Below are 17,588 nucleotides of genomic sequence, written 5' to 3'. Positions count from 1 at the left end.
GCCAATAGTACTTGGAAGGGTCCCACAAATCTCGGCTCCAAGTTGCGTTTTCTGCCAAAATTGCGGGTAACAACCCAGTCACCCAGTTGGAGCCGATGTCCAGGACCCTCTGTCTGTGCTGGCAAAGCTTCAAAGACCTGTTGATGAATTAACCTCAATTTAGCAGTCAGATCATGAAGATAATCAATTAGCATTGGATACTCAAGACTATCAAAGGCCTTAGGTCTCGGGACTCCCCAAATGTTCGCAGGGCGGCCGAACACAATCTCATATGGGCTGAGCCCTACTCGAGAGTGTACAGTCGCCCTGGTTGATAGGAGAGCCAGAGGCAAGGCATCAGGCCATGACAAACCAGTCGTAGCTTGTATCTTCGCAAGTTTCAGCTTCAGAGTACCATTGTACCCTTCAACCAAACCCGCTGCCTGAGGATGATTGGCACTATGGAATTTTTGTGGAATTCCAAGGCCCTTACACACAGTCTGCATCACACTTCCAACAAACTCGCTTCCGTTATCTGACCACACAATCCGTGGCATTCCATACCGAGGAAAGTATTCCTTCAGTAGGACTTTCGCTGTGGACAGGGCAGTATTATCCTTAAGAGGATAGGCCTCGATCCATCTGGAGAACGCACAAACCACAACTAAAACATACTTCAGATTATTGCATCTCTCCATATGAATGAAGTCCAGCTGGATAACCTCAAAGGGACAGGCAGGAGGAGCAAAATGACCAGGTGGAGTGGGGGTGCCCTTGCCAGGATTATGCATCAAACACGCCATACAATTCTTAACCACCCTCTCAGCACATTTAGCAATACCATCGTTCTTCCATACAGGGGACAATAACTTGCATATACCTTTCGCACTAATGTGTGACAACCCATGAGCCATAGTCAAGACGGCTAATGCATACGCATCCGGTAACATCCACCTCTGACGTTCCGACAAGTCAACCCAACATCCATGCATGTCCAACTTTCCCGTACTTTCTTTCCACTTGGTCCTTTCAGTCTCAGCGGCCTCATTCTGAATTGCTTTCACACTCTCAACAGTGTCTTCACACATACCAGTCTCCGTCGGCCACCTCACTGAACTCGTAACATACATTCGGGTTGCAAGATTCTTAGCCGTTTCCTTAGCAATCTCGTCCGCAAATGCATTACCACGACCAACGTCATCCGTAACCTTTCGATGCGCACTACATTTAACGATCGCTACCTGTTTAGGCAATGTAAGTGCATCCAAAAGATCATTCACGAGCTGCCCGTGTTGGATCTTCGTACCATGCAATGTCATAAATCCTCTTTCTCTCCACAATCGACCAAAACTATGTGCAACACCGAATGCATACTGACTATCGGTGAACACATTCACTCGCTTTCCCTTAGACAAAACACACGCTCTTGTTAACGCAATCAATTCTGCCGCTTGGGCTGAATTCTGACTCAATCTCGCAGTTTCCACAACCGTGCTCAACGTCACTACAGCATACGCAGTCGTCACATCACCATTCGGCAACTTAAAACATGAACCATCAACATACAAAGTGCCATCGGGATCTGTCAACGGAGTGTTTTTCAGGTCCACACGACCCTTCGTTTCTTCCTCAGTTCGTAAATAACAATCATGTGGTGGTACATCATCTGATTCCATATTAGTCGGCAACAATGTCGCCGGATTCAGTACATTACAACGCTTAATCTGTATATGACTTGCCAAAAGTGTCAACTCATACCCGGACAACCTTGCACTCGTCAGATGTTGAGTTTTTGTCCGATTCAGGAGAGTGTCAACTGCATGGGGGACCATCACTATGAGCATATTATCCATGACCAGACCTGCGGATTGTCGAATAGACACCGCAGCTGCCGCTGTCGCCCTCAAGCAACTTGGCAACGCTCTAGCTACCGGGTCTAAAGTCGAGGAAAAATACGCACATGGACGCTGCTTACCACCAAATTGTTGCGTCAAAACACTCAACGCACAACCTTCTCTCTCGTGAACGTATAGTGTAAATGGCTTACTGTAATCAGGAGTACCTAACTCAGGAGCCGAACACAACGCATCACGTAGTTCAGAAAAACTTTTCTGACATTCTTCCGTCCATGGCAAAGGAGTCGAAACATCTTTGCACGTGAGAGCTATCAATGGCTTCGCTAACAGTGAAAAGTTCGGAATCCACTGCCTGCAGTATGACGTGATACCTAGAAAGGCACGCACATCTCTCTGAGTTGTTGGCACAGTCATTCGAGCAATTGCTGCAATTCTTTCAGGGGTCAACCTTCTTCCCGCCTTTGACAATAAGTGACCTAGATAGGTTACTTCTTGACAACAATATTGTAGTTTAGAAGGTGACACTTTGTGATGTAAGTCACATAGATGCTGTAACAGTGATACTGTAGCAGTTTTGCAAATCTGTTCAGTGTCAGCAGCTACCAACAGATCATCAACGTACTGAATCAAAGCCGCACCAGCCGGCAACACAAACGCATCAAGTTGACTCTTAAGAGCTTGGCTGTAGATCGATGGACTCTCACAGTAGCCCTGAGGTGCGCGTTTGAACCTGAAACTACGACCACCTAATGAGAAACCGAATAAATCTCTGCTTTCCTCAGCAATCGGAATGCTAAAGAACGCATTCTTCAGGTCGATTACCGAGAACCATGATGCAGAAGCTGGAATCAGAGTCAGCAAAGCTGTAATGTCAGGCACCACAGGAAACTGTGGAACAACAATTTTATTCACCTCCCTTAAATCAATAACAAAACGATACACAGGAGGCTTGGATGGATCAGTTCGTTTCAAAATAGGTAACACAGGACTATTACACACGTTACCCCGTGTTTCCTCGATGACATCTTTATCGATCAAATCGTAAATGATCGCTAATAGCGCTCGTTCTCCATCAAGAGAGATACGATACTGGGGAATGCGTGGCAGTCGCACGTTTGATTTCAATTGAACAACATAAGGTGGTATATCCAGCAGGCCCACGTCATTGGGACCTGTCGCCCACAAAGAATCAGGAAGAGAACTCAATTCCGGTGGGAGCTTATCAGTCGACAAATACATAGGAGAGATCACTCTCTGACCCAACGTAAGCTCCACTCCCGCAGGAGAGCAGTACAAAGTCGAATATAACCGCTTCAACAGATCCAAGCCCAAAAGATTCTCACCACAACCAGTAGTCAAAATCAAAGGAGCTTTTAACTCACGAGACCCAATAGTAAGGGGCAAAGGGCTAGAAACTGGATTGCTAACGGGGGCGCCAGAGAATCCAACGGAAACATTCGTTAAGCCAGACAAAGGCGTGCCAGGGAGTTTCGAATGCATGATGGAACTTTTCGCTGCACCAGTGTCCAACAGAAAAGGCTCAACTACGCCCAATGTAGCAACTGCGACATAAGGCCCTCTCTGATCAACCGGAACTGATACTACTCCCTTTCTTTGTCTATGGCTGTCCTAGTAAGTACCGTCCGCATCAACATCATGCTCGACATAATAGTCATCCACATGATATTGTGCAGATCTACCAGACGATGGATCGCGCCGATCAAAGCAATTTTGCGAATCTGATGGGGTGGCAAGACGCTCGTTCTGATTCTGAGTAACACCGCGACCTCTACCGCGTGACGCTTGTTGAGGACCACTACGACCTCCTCGAGCCGAAACACCATTGTTCCGGTCACGCAAAACTGGACAATTAAACTTCAAATGGCCCTCACCCCTACAATATGCGCATTGATTATACCCCAACACAAAACGAGGTGTAGATGAGTCAGTACGCGACTGCGATCTAGAAAACTGCGATTGTAATCGATTTGGCTGTTGCGAGTCATTTTGATTCGAGCGCGGAGGATATGCTTGCTGCAATAAGACCTTTGTTTTAAGATCCTTCGTTTTCGTATCTGCGCGCTCGCTTTCTTCTTTCTCTCTATTTTCGTAGTATTGGGCCGTGGCTAATATCTGAGCAGTGGTAGAAACGGCCCACGAACTTTCAGAATTCTTCAACTTGTTGCTTAGTTCAGGCAACAAATTTGATACAAATTTATCAACAAACAACCGCTGACCTCCCTCAGAGCTCATATCCTGACCACTATGATCAATAAATGCCTCCTCAAATCTCGTAAAGAAATCGGAGACACTCTCGTCCTTCTTTTGTTTGCACGCAGACAATTTGTCCCAATTAACGCGTATGGCTGGCATAAGTGTCTTCATAAGTGTAATTATCCTCTGGGGCAGATTCTCAATGAGCTGTTCGGGTTTAGCCCCACCAACTTGCCGTCCGTCAGCCGCCGCAAGAGCAGCCCAATCACCGCCTAACTCAGCTGCGTGATTCTCTTGACGGATTTTCGCCCAAATCGATTGAGGTACTACATTACCAAACAACATATCGATATCGGCAAGGTTCATGACAGTAGCATCCACTAATTGGGACAACTCCTTATAATAACCTGCAGGATTTTTGCGGGGGTCAGGCAAGGTTTGCTTTACCTGCAAAACTTCCGATCGCTTCCACGGGAGGTGTATCCAAACTCTCTGAAAGTGTGGTGGAATAATAGGATTAGCAGCAGGATCACCTGGCATCCATACTGGGGGAACTTCCCGCATAGGATACTGACCTGGTTGTGCCATCCACTCCCCAGTGGCGTCCTTAAACAATGCTCGAGGTTGCACTGTAGATCGAAAGGATAACAGACGCTCTAAAGCACGTCGGACATTACCACCCACAATCATACCAGTCGAAAATTGATTCTGAAGCTCAGTGATCTCGGGCGGTACATTATCTACCTCCTCATTATCCCATTCTTCTCTCAAGAATTTACACATTTCCTCGAACACGAATCTTTGCGTGGGCTCATTAAACTGAGAAAATGTCTCAAAAACTATACGCGAAGCGTACTTCGCAGGATGCCTAATCCACTTACGCGCCATTTTCACTAACGACTCACGTTCCCTACCATCAGGAATTTGACTGCGCCTCTGAGCAACATCAGAAAGATCTGACCCGAGTACTGGTCCAAAAAACGGAGAATAGAGAGTAGCGACAGCATTAAATATACGACTACGAACAGAAGGGGAAGAAGAAGGAGGCACAGGAGCAACAACATTAGGAGTAAACGAAGAAACAGTAGCAGTAGTCGGGATAACAGGAGTAGTAGTAAGATTAGGCTGATGAGATACTGGCAAAGGAGCAGTAGGAAAAAGAGCGGGTAAAGGAGGATGAACAATTTGCGGCACAAGGGGATTCGGAAGAACAGGAGGAACGACAGGCTGACCAGCAGCCGCCAGAACAGCAGGTTGAGGAACAAGAGGAATCACAGGACCCACGGTATCTGGAGCATAGGGAGGTGGTGATTTCAATAGATAGGACAATATGGGATCTTCTACCACTTCTTCTCCCGTCTTATCTGGACTAGACGGTAAAACCGGATAACATTTATCCACCGCCATATGATGAAGTCTAGCACTAACTTCCTGCTCCTTCTCATCTTTGTCTCGCTGATACTGTTCTGCATTTCGCATCACCGTAATGACACCTTCTCTCTTATTTTTCTTAATCTGTTTGATTTCTTTCTGCTTGGCCTCTTTGCGCCATAATCGAAAGGAATCAAACATGGCCGGCCGAGCCTTCTTTTTAAACAATTTAGCTTCAAGATTATCTAATATTGCAGTTTCGAGGCTACCATGTGATGGCCAACTAAGAACACCATCATTTTTAGTGTAACAAATCCAATATTCATTATATACAATAGGACCTACGCCGTGGCGACTATAGAGCTCATAAATTGGAGTTCCAACTGGAGGTATCGGGCATGAATCCTCCAGTCGGGAATCCGTGCTGCAACATTTAAGGAAACCAAACAAAGTACTACGGCCAGGCATCGTGCACACTAACCGAGTTTACAAACTTCAAGGGCTATCGAATTACGATGTCCTCGCAAAAAATGCAAGACCCTCGGTTTTTGGCAATTGCAATCGTCAAATAAAACCCAACAACTAAGAACCAACAACTAAGAACCACAAATGCAATGGAACCATGCAAACAACCAGAGTTAGCGACCCACAAATACTTAACTGAAAGAGCAATGGCGTCACCAGGAAGGCCCGTCTATCGTCTCGCCGTACAAAGGACTACGCCAGGCGCCAAAACAGGTCGACAGTCAGGGCATCAGTCCGTCGCAGCCGTCAGGAGGCGGGAATCTTCGCGGGAAAAGTCTTCGGGCCACTTATTTCGACAACTGGATCGATGAAGCGGGGTGCACCTTCCCTCGGAAATTTCACACGAAGTTCCTCACGATCGTCGGGCTTTGGACCGGTACCGCTGATGTCGCCCTACGTTGGGTGCCAACTGAAGGACTGGGCTATTCTAAGGCCCTGCGGTGCCAGGGGACAACACCTGAAACCTTCGTGGGTTACCTGTTCCGGCGTACAAAACACAGAGACACGGGACACTTCCGGCGGCGTCAAAGATCAGCGTTTATTTACTGCAGGGATACAGAAATCGCAAGAAGTACACAACGTGTAGGTTCTGAGAGACTGCTTCGAATTGCGAAAGTGGATCGCTCCTTTTATACACATTCTGGTCATTGCACAACATGACGAACAAAAGGTTACAACTCAGTTCCCACAGTAAACTTCAAAAGGGTCGCATTCATGTTTCAGAGGCCCGGAACATAATTACAGCAACATTGCCGGTCCCCAACTGTAAAAGCACATCATCCCCACATTAAGCACATTCCATTCCGACTGTAAACGAATTAGGAGAAGGGACAGAAACAGATGTAAAGGAAAAACAAGGATGCACAACAGATTGGAAAAGAGTGTAAAGGGCAATATCGGAAACTTGATTGCAGGATCAAAGACCTCGTGCCTAATGCATGCATGACTGAAACAATAGACTGGCACGGCAAGATGAGCCTCGAGCGGGGCCATCTGCCTTTGCCGTGTCATTCCCCTTATCATAAAGACACCTTCAAAGGAACACGTGTCCTCCACGAAAGCTTAGGAATACCAGGGTCACAAAGCGGGCAAGGTCCGTTCGCTGGCTACTTGAGGGCAAGAAACAAAATGGATGCCGCATCTAAAATGGAACCCGAGGGCTCAGATGGACATACCCAGGAATGAGACGAACCGTACATAGTAGCGTAGCGAAAACGCGTACACCCACTAAACTCGTCATTTGCGGTTCGTAGATACCAAACTTGTCCATATTCGAACACACCCAAAAAGTGTCATTACGATTCCCACGGAACCTCAGTGGTCTGTGGGGCTTGTGGGGTTCGCGTTAGCCTCTGCGCTCGGTCAGGGTGCATCCATGGTGCTGTGCACTTTGGATTGTTTCTGGTGTGTTTTTCTTGTTCTGCTTTTATAATGCATTTTCCTGCCAGACACGTAGGATTTGCAGGCCTGTCACTGGTTTTTGCAGCTTTTTGTATCGTGATTGGCCTCATCGCAGCTTCTTTTGCGTTCGTGTTTTGCATTTTTGCGGCGTGGCGTTGATTTTAATGCGGCCATTGGACACGTTATCTGGTGACTATCGCATGGTACTGTCGTGTTGTGAATACTTGGTTAACACGGCGTAAATTTCCTGCGATGTTTTCGGTTGCGTTAAGTTACTTTTGCGATGATTATCACACGTTCTTGAGAATATGCCCCTTAGTCAGCACTGCCACCAACAAGTCACATACATATAATAAACCCCCAAAAATATATATTAATCTCAATGGACACGAAAGAATTTAAATGATTTTCTATTGCTTTTTACGTATGATTCATAAATAAATAAGAATAGTCGTTTCTCTGTGCAGCAGAGTAGTTCATAGGCTTTGTTTTACTCTCTTTTAGTTCCCGGATTCGAAAGGATGATTTTTGACATGCCCTTAAGAAACATGAGGTACAGTGGTGCTGACGCTTTGTTTCTCTAGCACGGTACTATTAAGTGATTATATTAAGATTATATTCTTCTTTAGCTAGCATGCTTTCTGTGCATGCCTCGGACATTTGATTAAGGTCTCCCCTCACCCTTGCAGTCATTCCTTCATGGTTACCATGCTCACCTTGCATACCTTGCGCTATCATTAGGGCCAGTTCCACAGTTAACCCCCGATTCCCCGTCCATTGATTTTTCATTTCTGTTTCACACTGGATGTCCCATTAGTGTCAGTCCTGATGAGACCCCTATATCCAGGTGTGGGTCGAAACACCGTGGACAGCACAAACAGACAAACTTGCTTATTTCCTGTAAACCAACGATATTATTAATCATGTTGATGCGTTGTCTGCTGCCCAACAGCAGCTTTCCTTCTTTCTGTATATACTCTTGTGTTTTTTTATTTGTTTATGTTCTTTAACACTTGGGGCACATTATATGGATTTGTATGCACACTAGACCTACCAGTGACGTTAATTGGGGCTCTAGGTTAACTAAGAATTATATGTAAAAAACAAAAATAGAAAGATCACTTAACTTCTTTTGTGTCCATTGTGATGATTATTATTCAATTGTTTGATATTATATGTCTGTTTACATTTTCATATTTTATAATTTTTATTGAATAGAATATACTATATTGTATGGTTGCCTATGAGAACCACTGTAGTAGCACTTAAGAAATACTCCATTCCTGGGCAGAAAGAACAAGAGGAATTTCACCAGAGTCAATAAGTTGGTATTTCTCTGACTTTGTTTGAGTCGACCTGTCACACCACCTTCTGCTGCACTTAGTGTGACATCACTGTCACAAAATCAGTCCATTATGTGTAAGGCAGTCTTCGTTCTGTCCCAAAGGATTCAGCCCGAACTGCTAGCCCATGTCCCTCAGTTACAGAAGATGATAACCCAAGCCTTGTTTCAGCCGTGTTCACGTCCCTGGCATATGCTGTTGAGTCCTTGTGAACCAATGAGCATGGGACGCGTGTCTGGACACGCCCCTCTCACTTAGGGAGACAAATGTAACTACTAAAAGGTGGTGAAGAGGGTGAAAGAATTACTCATAACCGCAGGGAATGACTCTGGTAGTCTTTAGCTTGCACAGCAAAAGAGGAACAACAACCCTATGCAATCACTCCAGCCTCACCCCACGTCTGGCAAAGCAGTCTGATCTGCTAGCCACATCTGCTAGCTTCTCTGGGGTCATATCTGAATGAACCACTGATGCGTGTTGACATGTAAACAGGGCTCGAGTCGGGGTACCACGCGGGTGGACGGCGTCCCCCCACTTATTTTACGAGGTTTTTCCGGGTGGACGCCGTCCCCCCTGCCCAAAAGCTGGACAGCATTGTGTGAGCAGAGAGCCCGGGTGGGAGGGAAGTTTCCCGTAAATTACCAAAGATATGCTCATGAGATTCCTGTTGTGACGTCACTTCCGGTGACAGCGTCCCCCCCCACTTCTTTTCATGGGATTCCTGTTGTGACGTCACTTCCGGTGACAGCGTCCCCCCACTTCTTTTTTTAGGACGTGTGCCCTGCATGTAAACCCTCAGTTCTCGTTCTTCACTGCTACCACTGATTCCTGTGGCAAAGGGCAGAACTTAGAGAATGATAAAGAAACGATAGAGCAGCGGGGGGAGTGGGGGGGGGGGGGGCGCTCCAGCACTTCTCTCCTTCTGAGCATCTCCTGCTCGGCTGCTGGTAGTGTCACAGGCTCGCCTTTCACGAATTGAAAGCCGTTCTTTCTCTGTCCTAGCATCTAGACCTTGCCTGACCTGCTCGCCTGAGGTTGACTGACGGCCATCTTGCATTCTACAAGCCATTACATCTCGGCTACTTCACCTGTGAGGAAAGTTATACCGTGTATTCCTGTTAGCTGCCAAGTGACCCCAATATTTGTATAATCTGTTATCCTGTATAACTATCAACTTTGAAATTGGTACCAATTTGACTATTACAATTTAATGTTATCTTTAACCTTTCAAATTAAGCACAGGACATGTTCATTCGGTCCCAGGGGACCATCCTTTATTAATGCAAAACACATCTCTTCAATAATGAATTTGCTTTGTCGCCTCCTCGCAAAACTGCAGCCTAATCTACAATCCAGTATACACCCATTGGAAGCCTTTGACATCTAGGAGAAAATCAACGCGTTCCTGCACAAATCTCCTTCGCCAATCCAAAATGTGTGCACTGCAGCGTCTCATGGTCCAGCAAACTCTGCACGGCTTAACATCTGACTGCAATGGCTAGAAAGGTTAACAACTGTGTTACTAGTATGTGTGACGTGTCATCGCATTTGCTTAGCGAAAAAATGCTTGTTTATACTCCAGGGTCAACAGTATATGATAAGTGCTGGACCGCATCATTGTGGTTTCAGGAAACACCTAACTGAAAATTAGGTTTCTCTTTTATGTAATTTTAACCTGGAAAACATATTTAGTCAATAAATAAGAGCATTAGTAAGTGCGTTTGAACTTGTTTTTTTCGCATACAAACATTTTCGTTTGATATATACAAATTCTTAAAACTTTTCCAGGGTTATTTCTAGGAAGCTGCACGATATTTTTTTATCAAGTAGTAAGGGTTAGTTTTTAATTATGTATTGTATTATTGTATTGTATTTATATAGCACTTACTACCCCTGACGAGGCGTCGATGCGCTTTTCGGTGAGTAGCATGGTAATCCGTAACTACTCGCATTGACGAGGCGTTCATTTAATAGAGGACGTTTATGGCTATTTTTATATTAACTATTTTAAAGCGCAGTCCCACTGAAGAGATTTCAAAATTAATTCTGCATCTTTTATCGGAATGAGCACCTATGCAGTTTCGCAAGTCAGACGTTGGGTGTGACTTTGTTGTGCTGTTAGATATGTTATCGGGCATTTGAATGGTTTACATACAACCTGACGTTCGTTATAATAAGAGAAAAATACAGGAGGATGTCATGCACAGTACAGGTATTATATATAGTTCAGAAACAACATATTACATTCAACTTCCTTCTTAAAGTTACTATGTGGATAAAGAGTTTATCGGTCCCATACTACCGCCTAGTGCTCATTTGCAGAATTTCATGCTTCGAGCTTTTGTTCTAAATTATAAAGGCACACATTATTCAGTAGCTACTGGCTACCTAACTTTCATTCTCGAGTTAGGGAACGAACCAAACATAATTTATCACATGTATTTAATGTATAATTATCAAAACAATTCCTATCAGACCCTGATTTGAAATAAAGCTAACTGGCCCTTGTTCTATCAAGAATGCATTATGGAAAATACTATCGGTGACAATTCTTAAAATGCAGGGGGGGGGCGAGGGGAGAGAGGGTGGGGGCGAGGGGGGTAACATCCCTCAAGCAGCCTTACGATGAACCGCCAGACTGGTCACGGGTTACAGAATATATTCCCATGTCTCCCCATTCTCATATCTTTCAAGTGTTTTTTCACATAAACCAGCAATATCTTCAAACTCGTGTAAGGGCCATGGACGTCATTCAGGGGTCGCCGCTGCGACACCTGGCATCCCCCTGGTGGCACCTGTCAGTGCCTTTGCGACCCCTAGCGCCAGCAGTGGCTAAAAATCGGTGCCATGAACAGAAGCAGCTCGCCCTTATAGACGTCGGTGGGGGATTCACTCACCTAGTTTTTTTGTCATTTTTTAAATTACATTACTAGTGAATAATATTACATTATTCGCTATTAGTTTAATAAAAAAAATGGTTTACAAATAGCTGGAATATGACTTTCCCTGGCAGTCGAGGTAAGGAAAAAAATGCTTTTGAATGTATGTATGTGTGTTGTGTGCATGCTTGCAGTGTTGAGTGTTTATGTAATAGAGTGTGTGAATGTGTGTGCATGTGTAGGCAGAGTGTGTATGTGTGAGAGAGTGTTTATGTGAATGCATGTGTGTCTATAAGTATATGTATGTGTGAGTGAAAGTGGAGGTCAAGGGGCATGTGACGTCACTTCCGCTACCCCTTGCATTTTGGTGAACTAGCGTCTGTGATAAGGGCCCTCAGAAGGGCAGGACCAAGCTGCCTCAAGGTGAAACTGAAAACTCTGATGCGTTCTAGGCCTGGGCAAAAATTTCGTTCCGTTCGCGGAAATTGCGATAATTTGACATTTTCGCGTTCCGCGGAGAGCGCAAAAATGTCAAAATTTCCGCTTTCCGCAGCAGGCAATAATTTGTTTCTTGCTCGCGCTGTAAAATAATACATTCTCGCGCGCGCGATCGCCTTACCTGAATCCCTGCGTTCGCCGACAAGTTTTCTTGATCCGGTCGTGTTCTCCATGAGATGTGGGATTGTTTTTAGCCATTTGCGCTGTCTTGCGACAGTTCGCGCCCGCAGTGACGTCATGCGTCGCGTGATCATACACCGCGAAACAACTCAAAACAAGATGGCCGCGCCCGCGAGCAACCACATGGGTAAGTTGGCGACCAGCAACCATGCAGAAAATCTCGCGAACATGCGGGATAAAAAAATTCCGCATCTTCGCGATATTTCCGCTTGTTTGCGATAATTTTAAACATTTTCGCGATAATTTGCGAAAGTGGATTTCGCAAATTCCACCCACCCCTAATGCGTTCTCATCTAAGTGACAGCTACACGGAAATAGTATTTAAAAAAACACACTGAAGCAGTTACTCAATGGAAGTTCCCCCAGAACCTGTAATTATATTCGCCCGAACAACAGTACAATTACATCTTCAAAAAAATTAGATGGAAAGTGAAATACATTTTATTCCTGTGCCACATCCACATGCAGTCATCGCACATTCCAAGAATAAGTGTTCTCCCAAAGAGACAATGCGAGCCCAAACAGCTTCTATAAGATCAATGACTCTTGACACATTTTTTCTGTTTAATTTTTGCTGCTCTTGCCTGATATTTTGTTAATACTGTGTTTCAACTGTCACGGCTCTTGTCTGATATTGAAATAACTTTCAGGTATCTAAACATGATGGCTTGAAGCTAACGTAGACACCCCATCGACAACTGGACAAAACATTAATATATAAAGCGCCCTGTCACCTTCGCTTCTGTGCTACACAACACTGATAGATGAATAAATAAGCAAGCATCTGAAAGTTTCAAAAGTTTAATAACACTACTGCAATTGTCATTTGTACAGTGTGGCACCAGTCACAGGAATAACGAGGCACTCGTGAGATGTGCTATACGATTCCTTTAAGGAATGGAGGGCATATTTACAAGATAAGCGAGCCATCTTGCTGCGCTGAGCTTCATCATTAGGCAAGTGCAGGTATGCATCGTATTTACAATATGACACACCGCTGTGCTTTCCTGTGCGCTGGCGCACAATAGGCTGCCTAGCGCCAACGCAGGCGCCATTGCACCATAGTGCAAGGATGCCTGCATTGCAGGGATGATTGTTTTTGTGCAGGAAGGAGCACCTTCCTGCATGAAAACAATTATTGATAGATACATAGAAAGAGAAAAACACGAGGAGAAATAAAGTTATTGCTCCTTGTTGCACCACTTTTACGCTTCCCCTGGGAGGCATTCGAATCTGATGCATTCCCAGGTTTACAAAACCTGGTAAATATGGGAATGCGTCGGAATCCATGGGTGTTGCATAATAAGAAAAGCGAATCCAACTGCCTGAAAACAATTTCTTTAGTATGGCAGAATACCTCAATCATATAATAGGGATATGTATCTCATCATCCACAGGGAGCTAAGGAGAGTGTGCAATTAGGGACGCATTCTTTAAGAATAATCCAATGTCGGATATAATCTCATAATATAAAAACATATATGAGCAATATGTTTGACGTATTTGTCATACAAAAAATATATACACGTTTCTATGTACATCAATGGACATAAACAATCAATACAATTCATACATGGAAGAAAGTGTCAAGTGCCCCCGAGTCAAAAACATATTTCATTTGTGTTGCAAATAATCTGCCCCACAGCTCCATACATTCATTCAAACTAAGCTCTTACATCCACACTCACCCACGTGAACAAGACAGGACATAACAGACCAACTAACCAAGTCAGGAATACTAATAGAAAACCATATATACTGAGGAAATATGAATTTTTATGATCAATTGTGTCCCCTATCTTAGACCCCAACGGCTCCATGTACATGCTACAAGTACATGTATGTTCCCTCCACTTCAAGCTATGAAGACGCAAATACATATACGTCCAACGTTAACATGTCCTCTTTCAGATCCGCCATGAATGGGTCGAATATTCCGTTCCTAAGTATGCCTTGCCACCGCCTTTATATGGTGTACCTTTCACGTTTTTCAGCTCTGGCAAGTTAGGCCCTGAATTCTGCCATCGAGCTTTTCCTGCCTTCTGCCTCTGAATGCTCCAGCCTGGACCTGCATCTGTATCCATGACCTTTGTCTTACTTCCTGCGCGGCTAACGGTGCCTGGCCCGGCCTGTTGCCTGCCAAAACTGTATTCAGCCTTCAAGTTATCTGCTCCGCTCCTCGAGACATGCATTCCTGTCTAGTAGTTTAGGTAAACATCCTTCCAGCTACAGAGCAAAGGGCCCGGCCTTACTGTCTCCGTGCAAGTAATTCATGGCTTCTGTTGCCATGGTAGGCCCATGCCCCCTCGCATCTCATGTAGACACGTAGACGCTTATACACGCACTAACAGTCAGTATAGGATAGCCTCTGCCTGAGAGACCTTTCCTTCCAGATAATACAGTTCCTTAAACACAAGATATTAGATACGATATGGGATTAGGTTGTTCTGACATCCCAGACTTCTGTCTCCTCATGTAGGGCTAAATGTCAAGTCCCCTTCACCCTCCAGTTACACGTCAATCACACGTCATGCTACTGTGCGCGCATCTCTGCCATATATTTCTGCTGACTTTGCAGGATTCTCTTATGGATCCACCCACCTGTGACATCCTCATAATGACGTTTCTAGTACACGCCTATTGTAACGCCTTTTCTATTACGTATGTGTATTCTTATCTCTCTTCTCAGCTGTCACGCCTTCTGCATATGTCTTCACTGTAATGCATTTACTATATATATGATAACCTGTCAATAAAGTATCGCTCTATCCCTTCCCGAACCTTCGTGGTGACGGAACCCGATTGCCTGGTTCGAACCAATTCCTTTGTAAGGAATAAATCCCATTTTAAAACCTCAAATACCACGGATTCTGCCTCTTATTTTTACTGAGTTATTCTTATTGAATTTTACCGCATAAATTAAGTCCAGGTAATTAAAATTTACCACATAATTGGCGCCCGAACAGGGACACCTTCCTCACCTCACGCGCCGGAGGTGCGTTGCACACCCGGTCTCCTGCCACAGCCGGACGGACAACTACGCGTACCCGCAGGATTTCCTGTATCTCCCTCAGGCCAACGGGGGTGACTGAGGCTGCGATCAACACCCAGACGAGGCGGTGAGGAGTGCGGAGGATCCCGACCAGAGCCTAGCTGAGAGAGCAAGATCCGAGGTATACAGAGGCCCACCAGATTCCGAAGTTCCGAAGTAACTAAGTCACGAGTCGAGTCCAGTCCAGTCTGGTCTAGTCCAGTCCAGACTTCCGAGGCCTTCTGTTCCGTTCCGTGCTTCCCGGTGAGTACCGTTGCTGGGGACGCATCTAGACGTGCGCATTGGTTTGTGCCGGTCAAGACGGGTTTGGGTACACAGACCTGGTCTGCACTGTTTCAGCAGTGTATCTGTACTGTTTAGCAGTACATCTAGTATTATGCAGTTAACTAGTTTTATTCTAATTATCATTGTTCGTCTTAAAATGTTTTAATATGTTTTAAATGTCGTGGTATGAGTGATTGTTCGATCTTCATTACTGTGTTTATTGTATTAAATTGTGTTCAAGTCCAAGTAAGAATCAGGTAGCAAGGTTAAGATGCCGTTATTCTCAAAATTAAGACAGATAAAAACTAGAAAAGGGATACTCGAAGAAGCCGTTCCCATTCCACCTAGGGACTCTCCAGGGTACTTTATGTACCATAAACATGGCCTAGATGCCGTATTATAGCTCGAATTGTGGGTAGACTACACCAAGGATTTAGCAGAGAATCAGAGATGGCCCGTTGCTGGGACATGGGATGCAGATTGCATCATGAGAGTAGAAGAAGCATTATGGAAAAAGAAAGCAAGGCAATCACAGAAAGATGCCATTGAATTATGGCGTAAAGAATCGCATAGACGCACAGAGAAAGCGCTCAGAAAAGAAGAGAAAAGCAGGGAGGATTCAGACAAAGCCCGAGAAAACGTATTAATTGAGGAAGGTATCCGAGTAAAAGCAGAACAAGTAGACAGGCAACGAAACACTCTTATGAATGGTATGTATCCTCTTCTGGCCGAGGGTCTACCTAAGGCCACCCTGGAAGTACCAAAAGATCTGCCACCTCCATTGCTTCCGACTAAAGTGCACCCCAAGACCGCAAAGGACATTTTCCTTTCTTCCTATTTAGACGATGTAGCCCCCGAATATGTTAATGCTCCGCCGCCACGCACACCACCTGCTAATGACGCTCGACCACGAGATAATCCGCCCCCACTTCTGCAGCAACATACTCCTCCGTCCGTTCCAAACCTTCCGCCCGTTCCTGCACCTATTCTTCCTACCTTACACCCAACGAATCCTTTTGGACCTAGCACCTCAGGAGGTGCGACAGGAAGCTTTCATACGCCGCCATCAGTGCGTCGATTGACTTATAGGGATCTAGCACACCAACGTACACCTCAAACAGCGAATTATGACATATTTAAGGAGCCTCTTACAGATTGTAGATATGATCCAGTACCAGGTAAAGACGACAGAATGATGCTATCATCAGTACGTCTACGACGAGTTGCGAACTATTTAATGATATTACCAGGAATGATTGATCATCTAGACAAAATATACCACTTTGTCCAAACAGGGCAAGGTCCTGAAAGTATTGGCGAGGCCATGGAATATCAGAAAGTGGACACGCAAAAACTGTTGTTACGCTTCTTTATAAACTGCCTGATAAGACACAGAGATAGGCCAGGTGTAGACGCGGAAGAAATGAAAGCACTTAACAAATGGGGCTAGAATATAGCAGACGGAAAACATGATAAACAGAATAGTATAGAAAGTATGTACCGAAGGATCAGAAAAACAGTAGAACAAATATGTGAAAGAGAACAGCCTGAAAGAGAAATAGATGCAGATAAAACAGAGTCCTCCGGGGAGGAGGAACAGCTAGAAATGACAACAGGACAATTACAATTACCAGCTAGAGAAACGATAGCTTACGTAGGTAAGGGAAGATCCTTTAATAATTCAATACGTCCGACACGTCCAGAAAGTAAGAGAATTTTTCAAACAGCTATGTCAAATCCGAAGACCCCTGAACATTTGTTTCAGGCTACTGATAAAATACTTCAAGAACGAATGGGGTACCATGTACTCGATTCTATGGATGAACAAGAATTAGCCAGGTCAGGAGTACAATGGGCTGACAGTTCTGATAAATACAGTGATGACGCGCTAGTACATACGTTTTTGAATCTTTCACCAGACGAACAGCGTTTAGCTGGTATATACATGATACAACACCTCCTTATATTATATAAAGGCCAACACTCCGATCCTGGTCCCCTACCTGATATACTGATAGAACTACTC

The 17,588-nt window shown here is 44.8% G+C and overlaps 1 protein-coding gene across 2 annotated transcripts in view; it reads left to right on the top strand.

Moving 5' to 3' along the window:
* Positions 1–17,588, top strand: part of LOC146863176 (endogenous retrovirus group PABLB member 1 Env polyprotein-like) — a 110,500-nt gene that overhangs the window by 21,560 nt on the left and 71,352 nt on the right. Inside the window, exons 2-3 of one of the 2 annotated variants that reach the window (XR_014978222.1) lie at positions 7,851–7,899; positions 9,692–10,387. The exons of the other annotated variant lie outside the window; for it this stretch is intronic. The gene's annotated coding sequence lies outside the window, so the exon portion shown is untranslated. Of the gene's footprint in view, positions 1–7,850; positions 7,900–9,691; positions 10,388–17,588 lie in introns of those variants that run through there. 2 annotated transcript variants of the gene reach the window in all.

The sequence above is a fragment of the Triturus cristatus genome, chromosome 2_2, assembly GCF_964204655.1.
Source record: "Triturus cristatus chromosome 2_2, aTriCri1.1, whole genome shotgun sequence".
NCBI classification, from domain to species: Eukaryota; Metazoa; Chordata; class Amphibia; order Caudata; family Salamandridae; genus Triturus; species Triturus cristatus.
The sequence above is the reverse complement of the archived record's forward strand: the minus strand, read 5'-3'. Positions and strand labels throughout refer to the sequence as shown.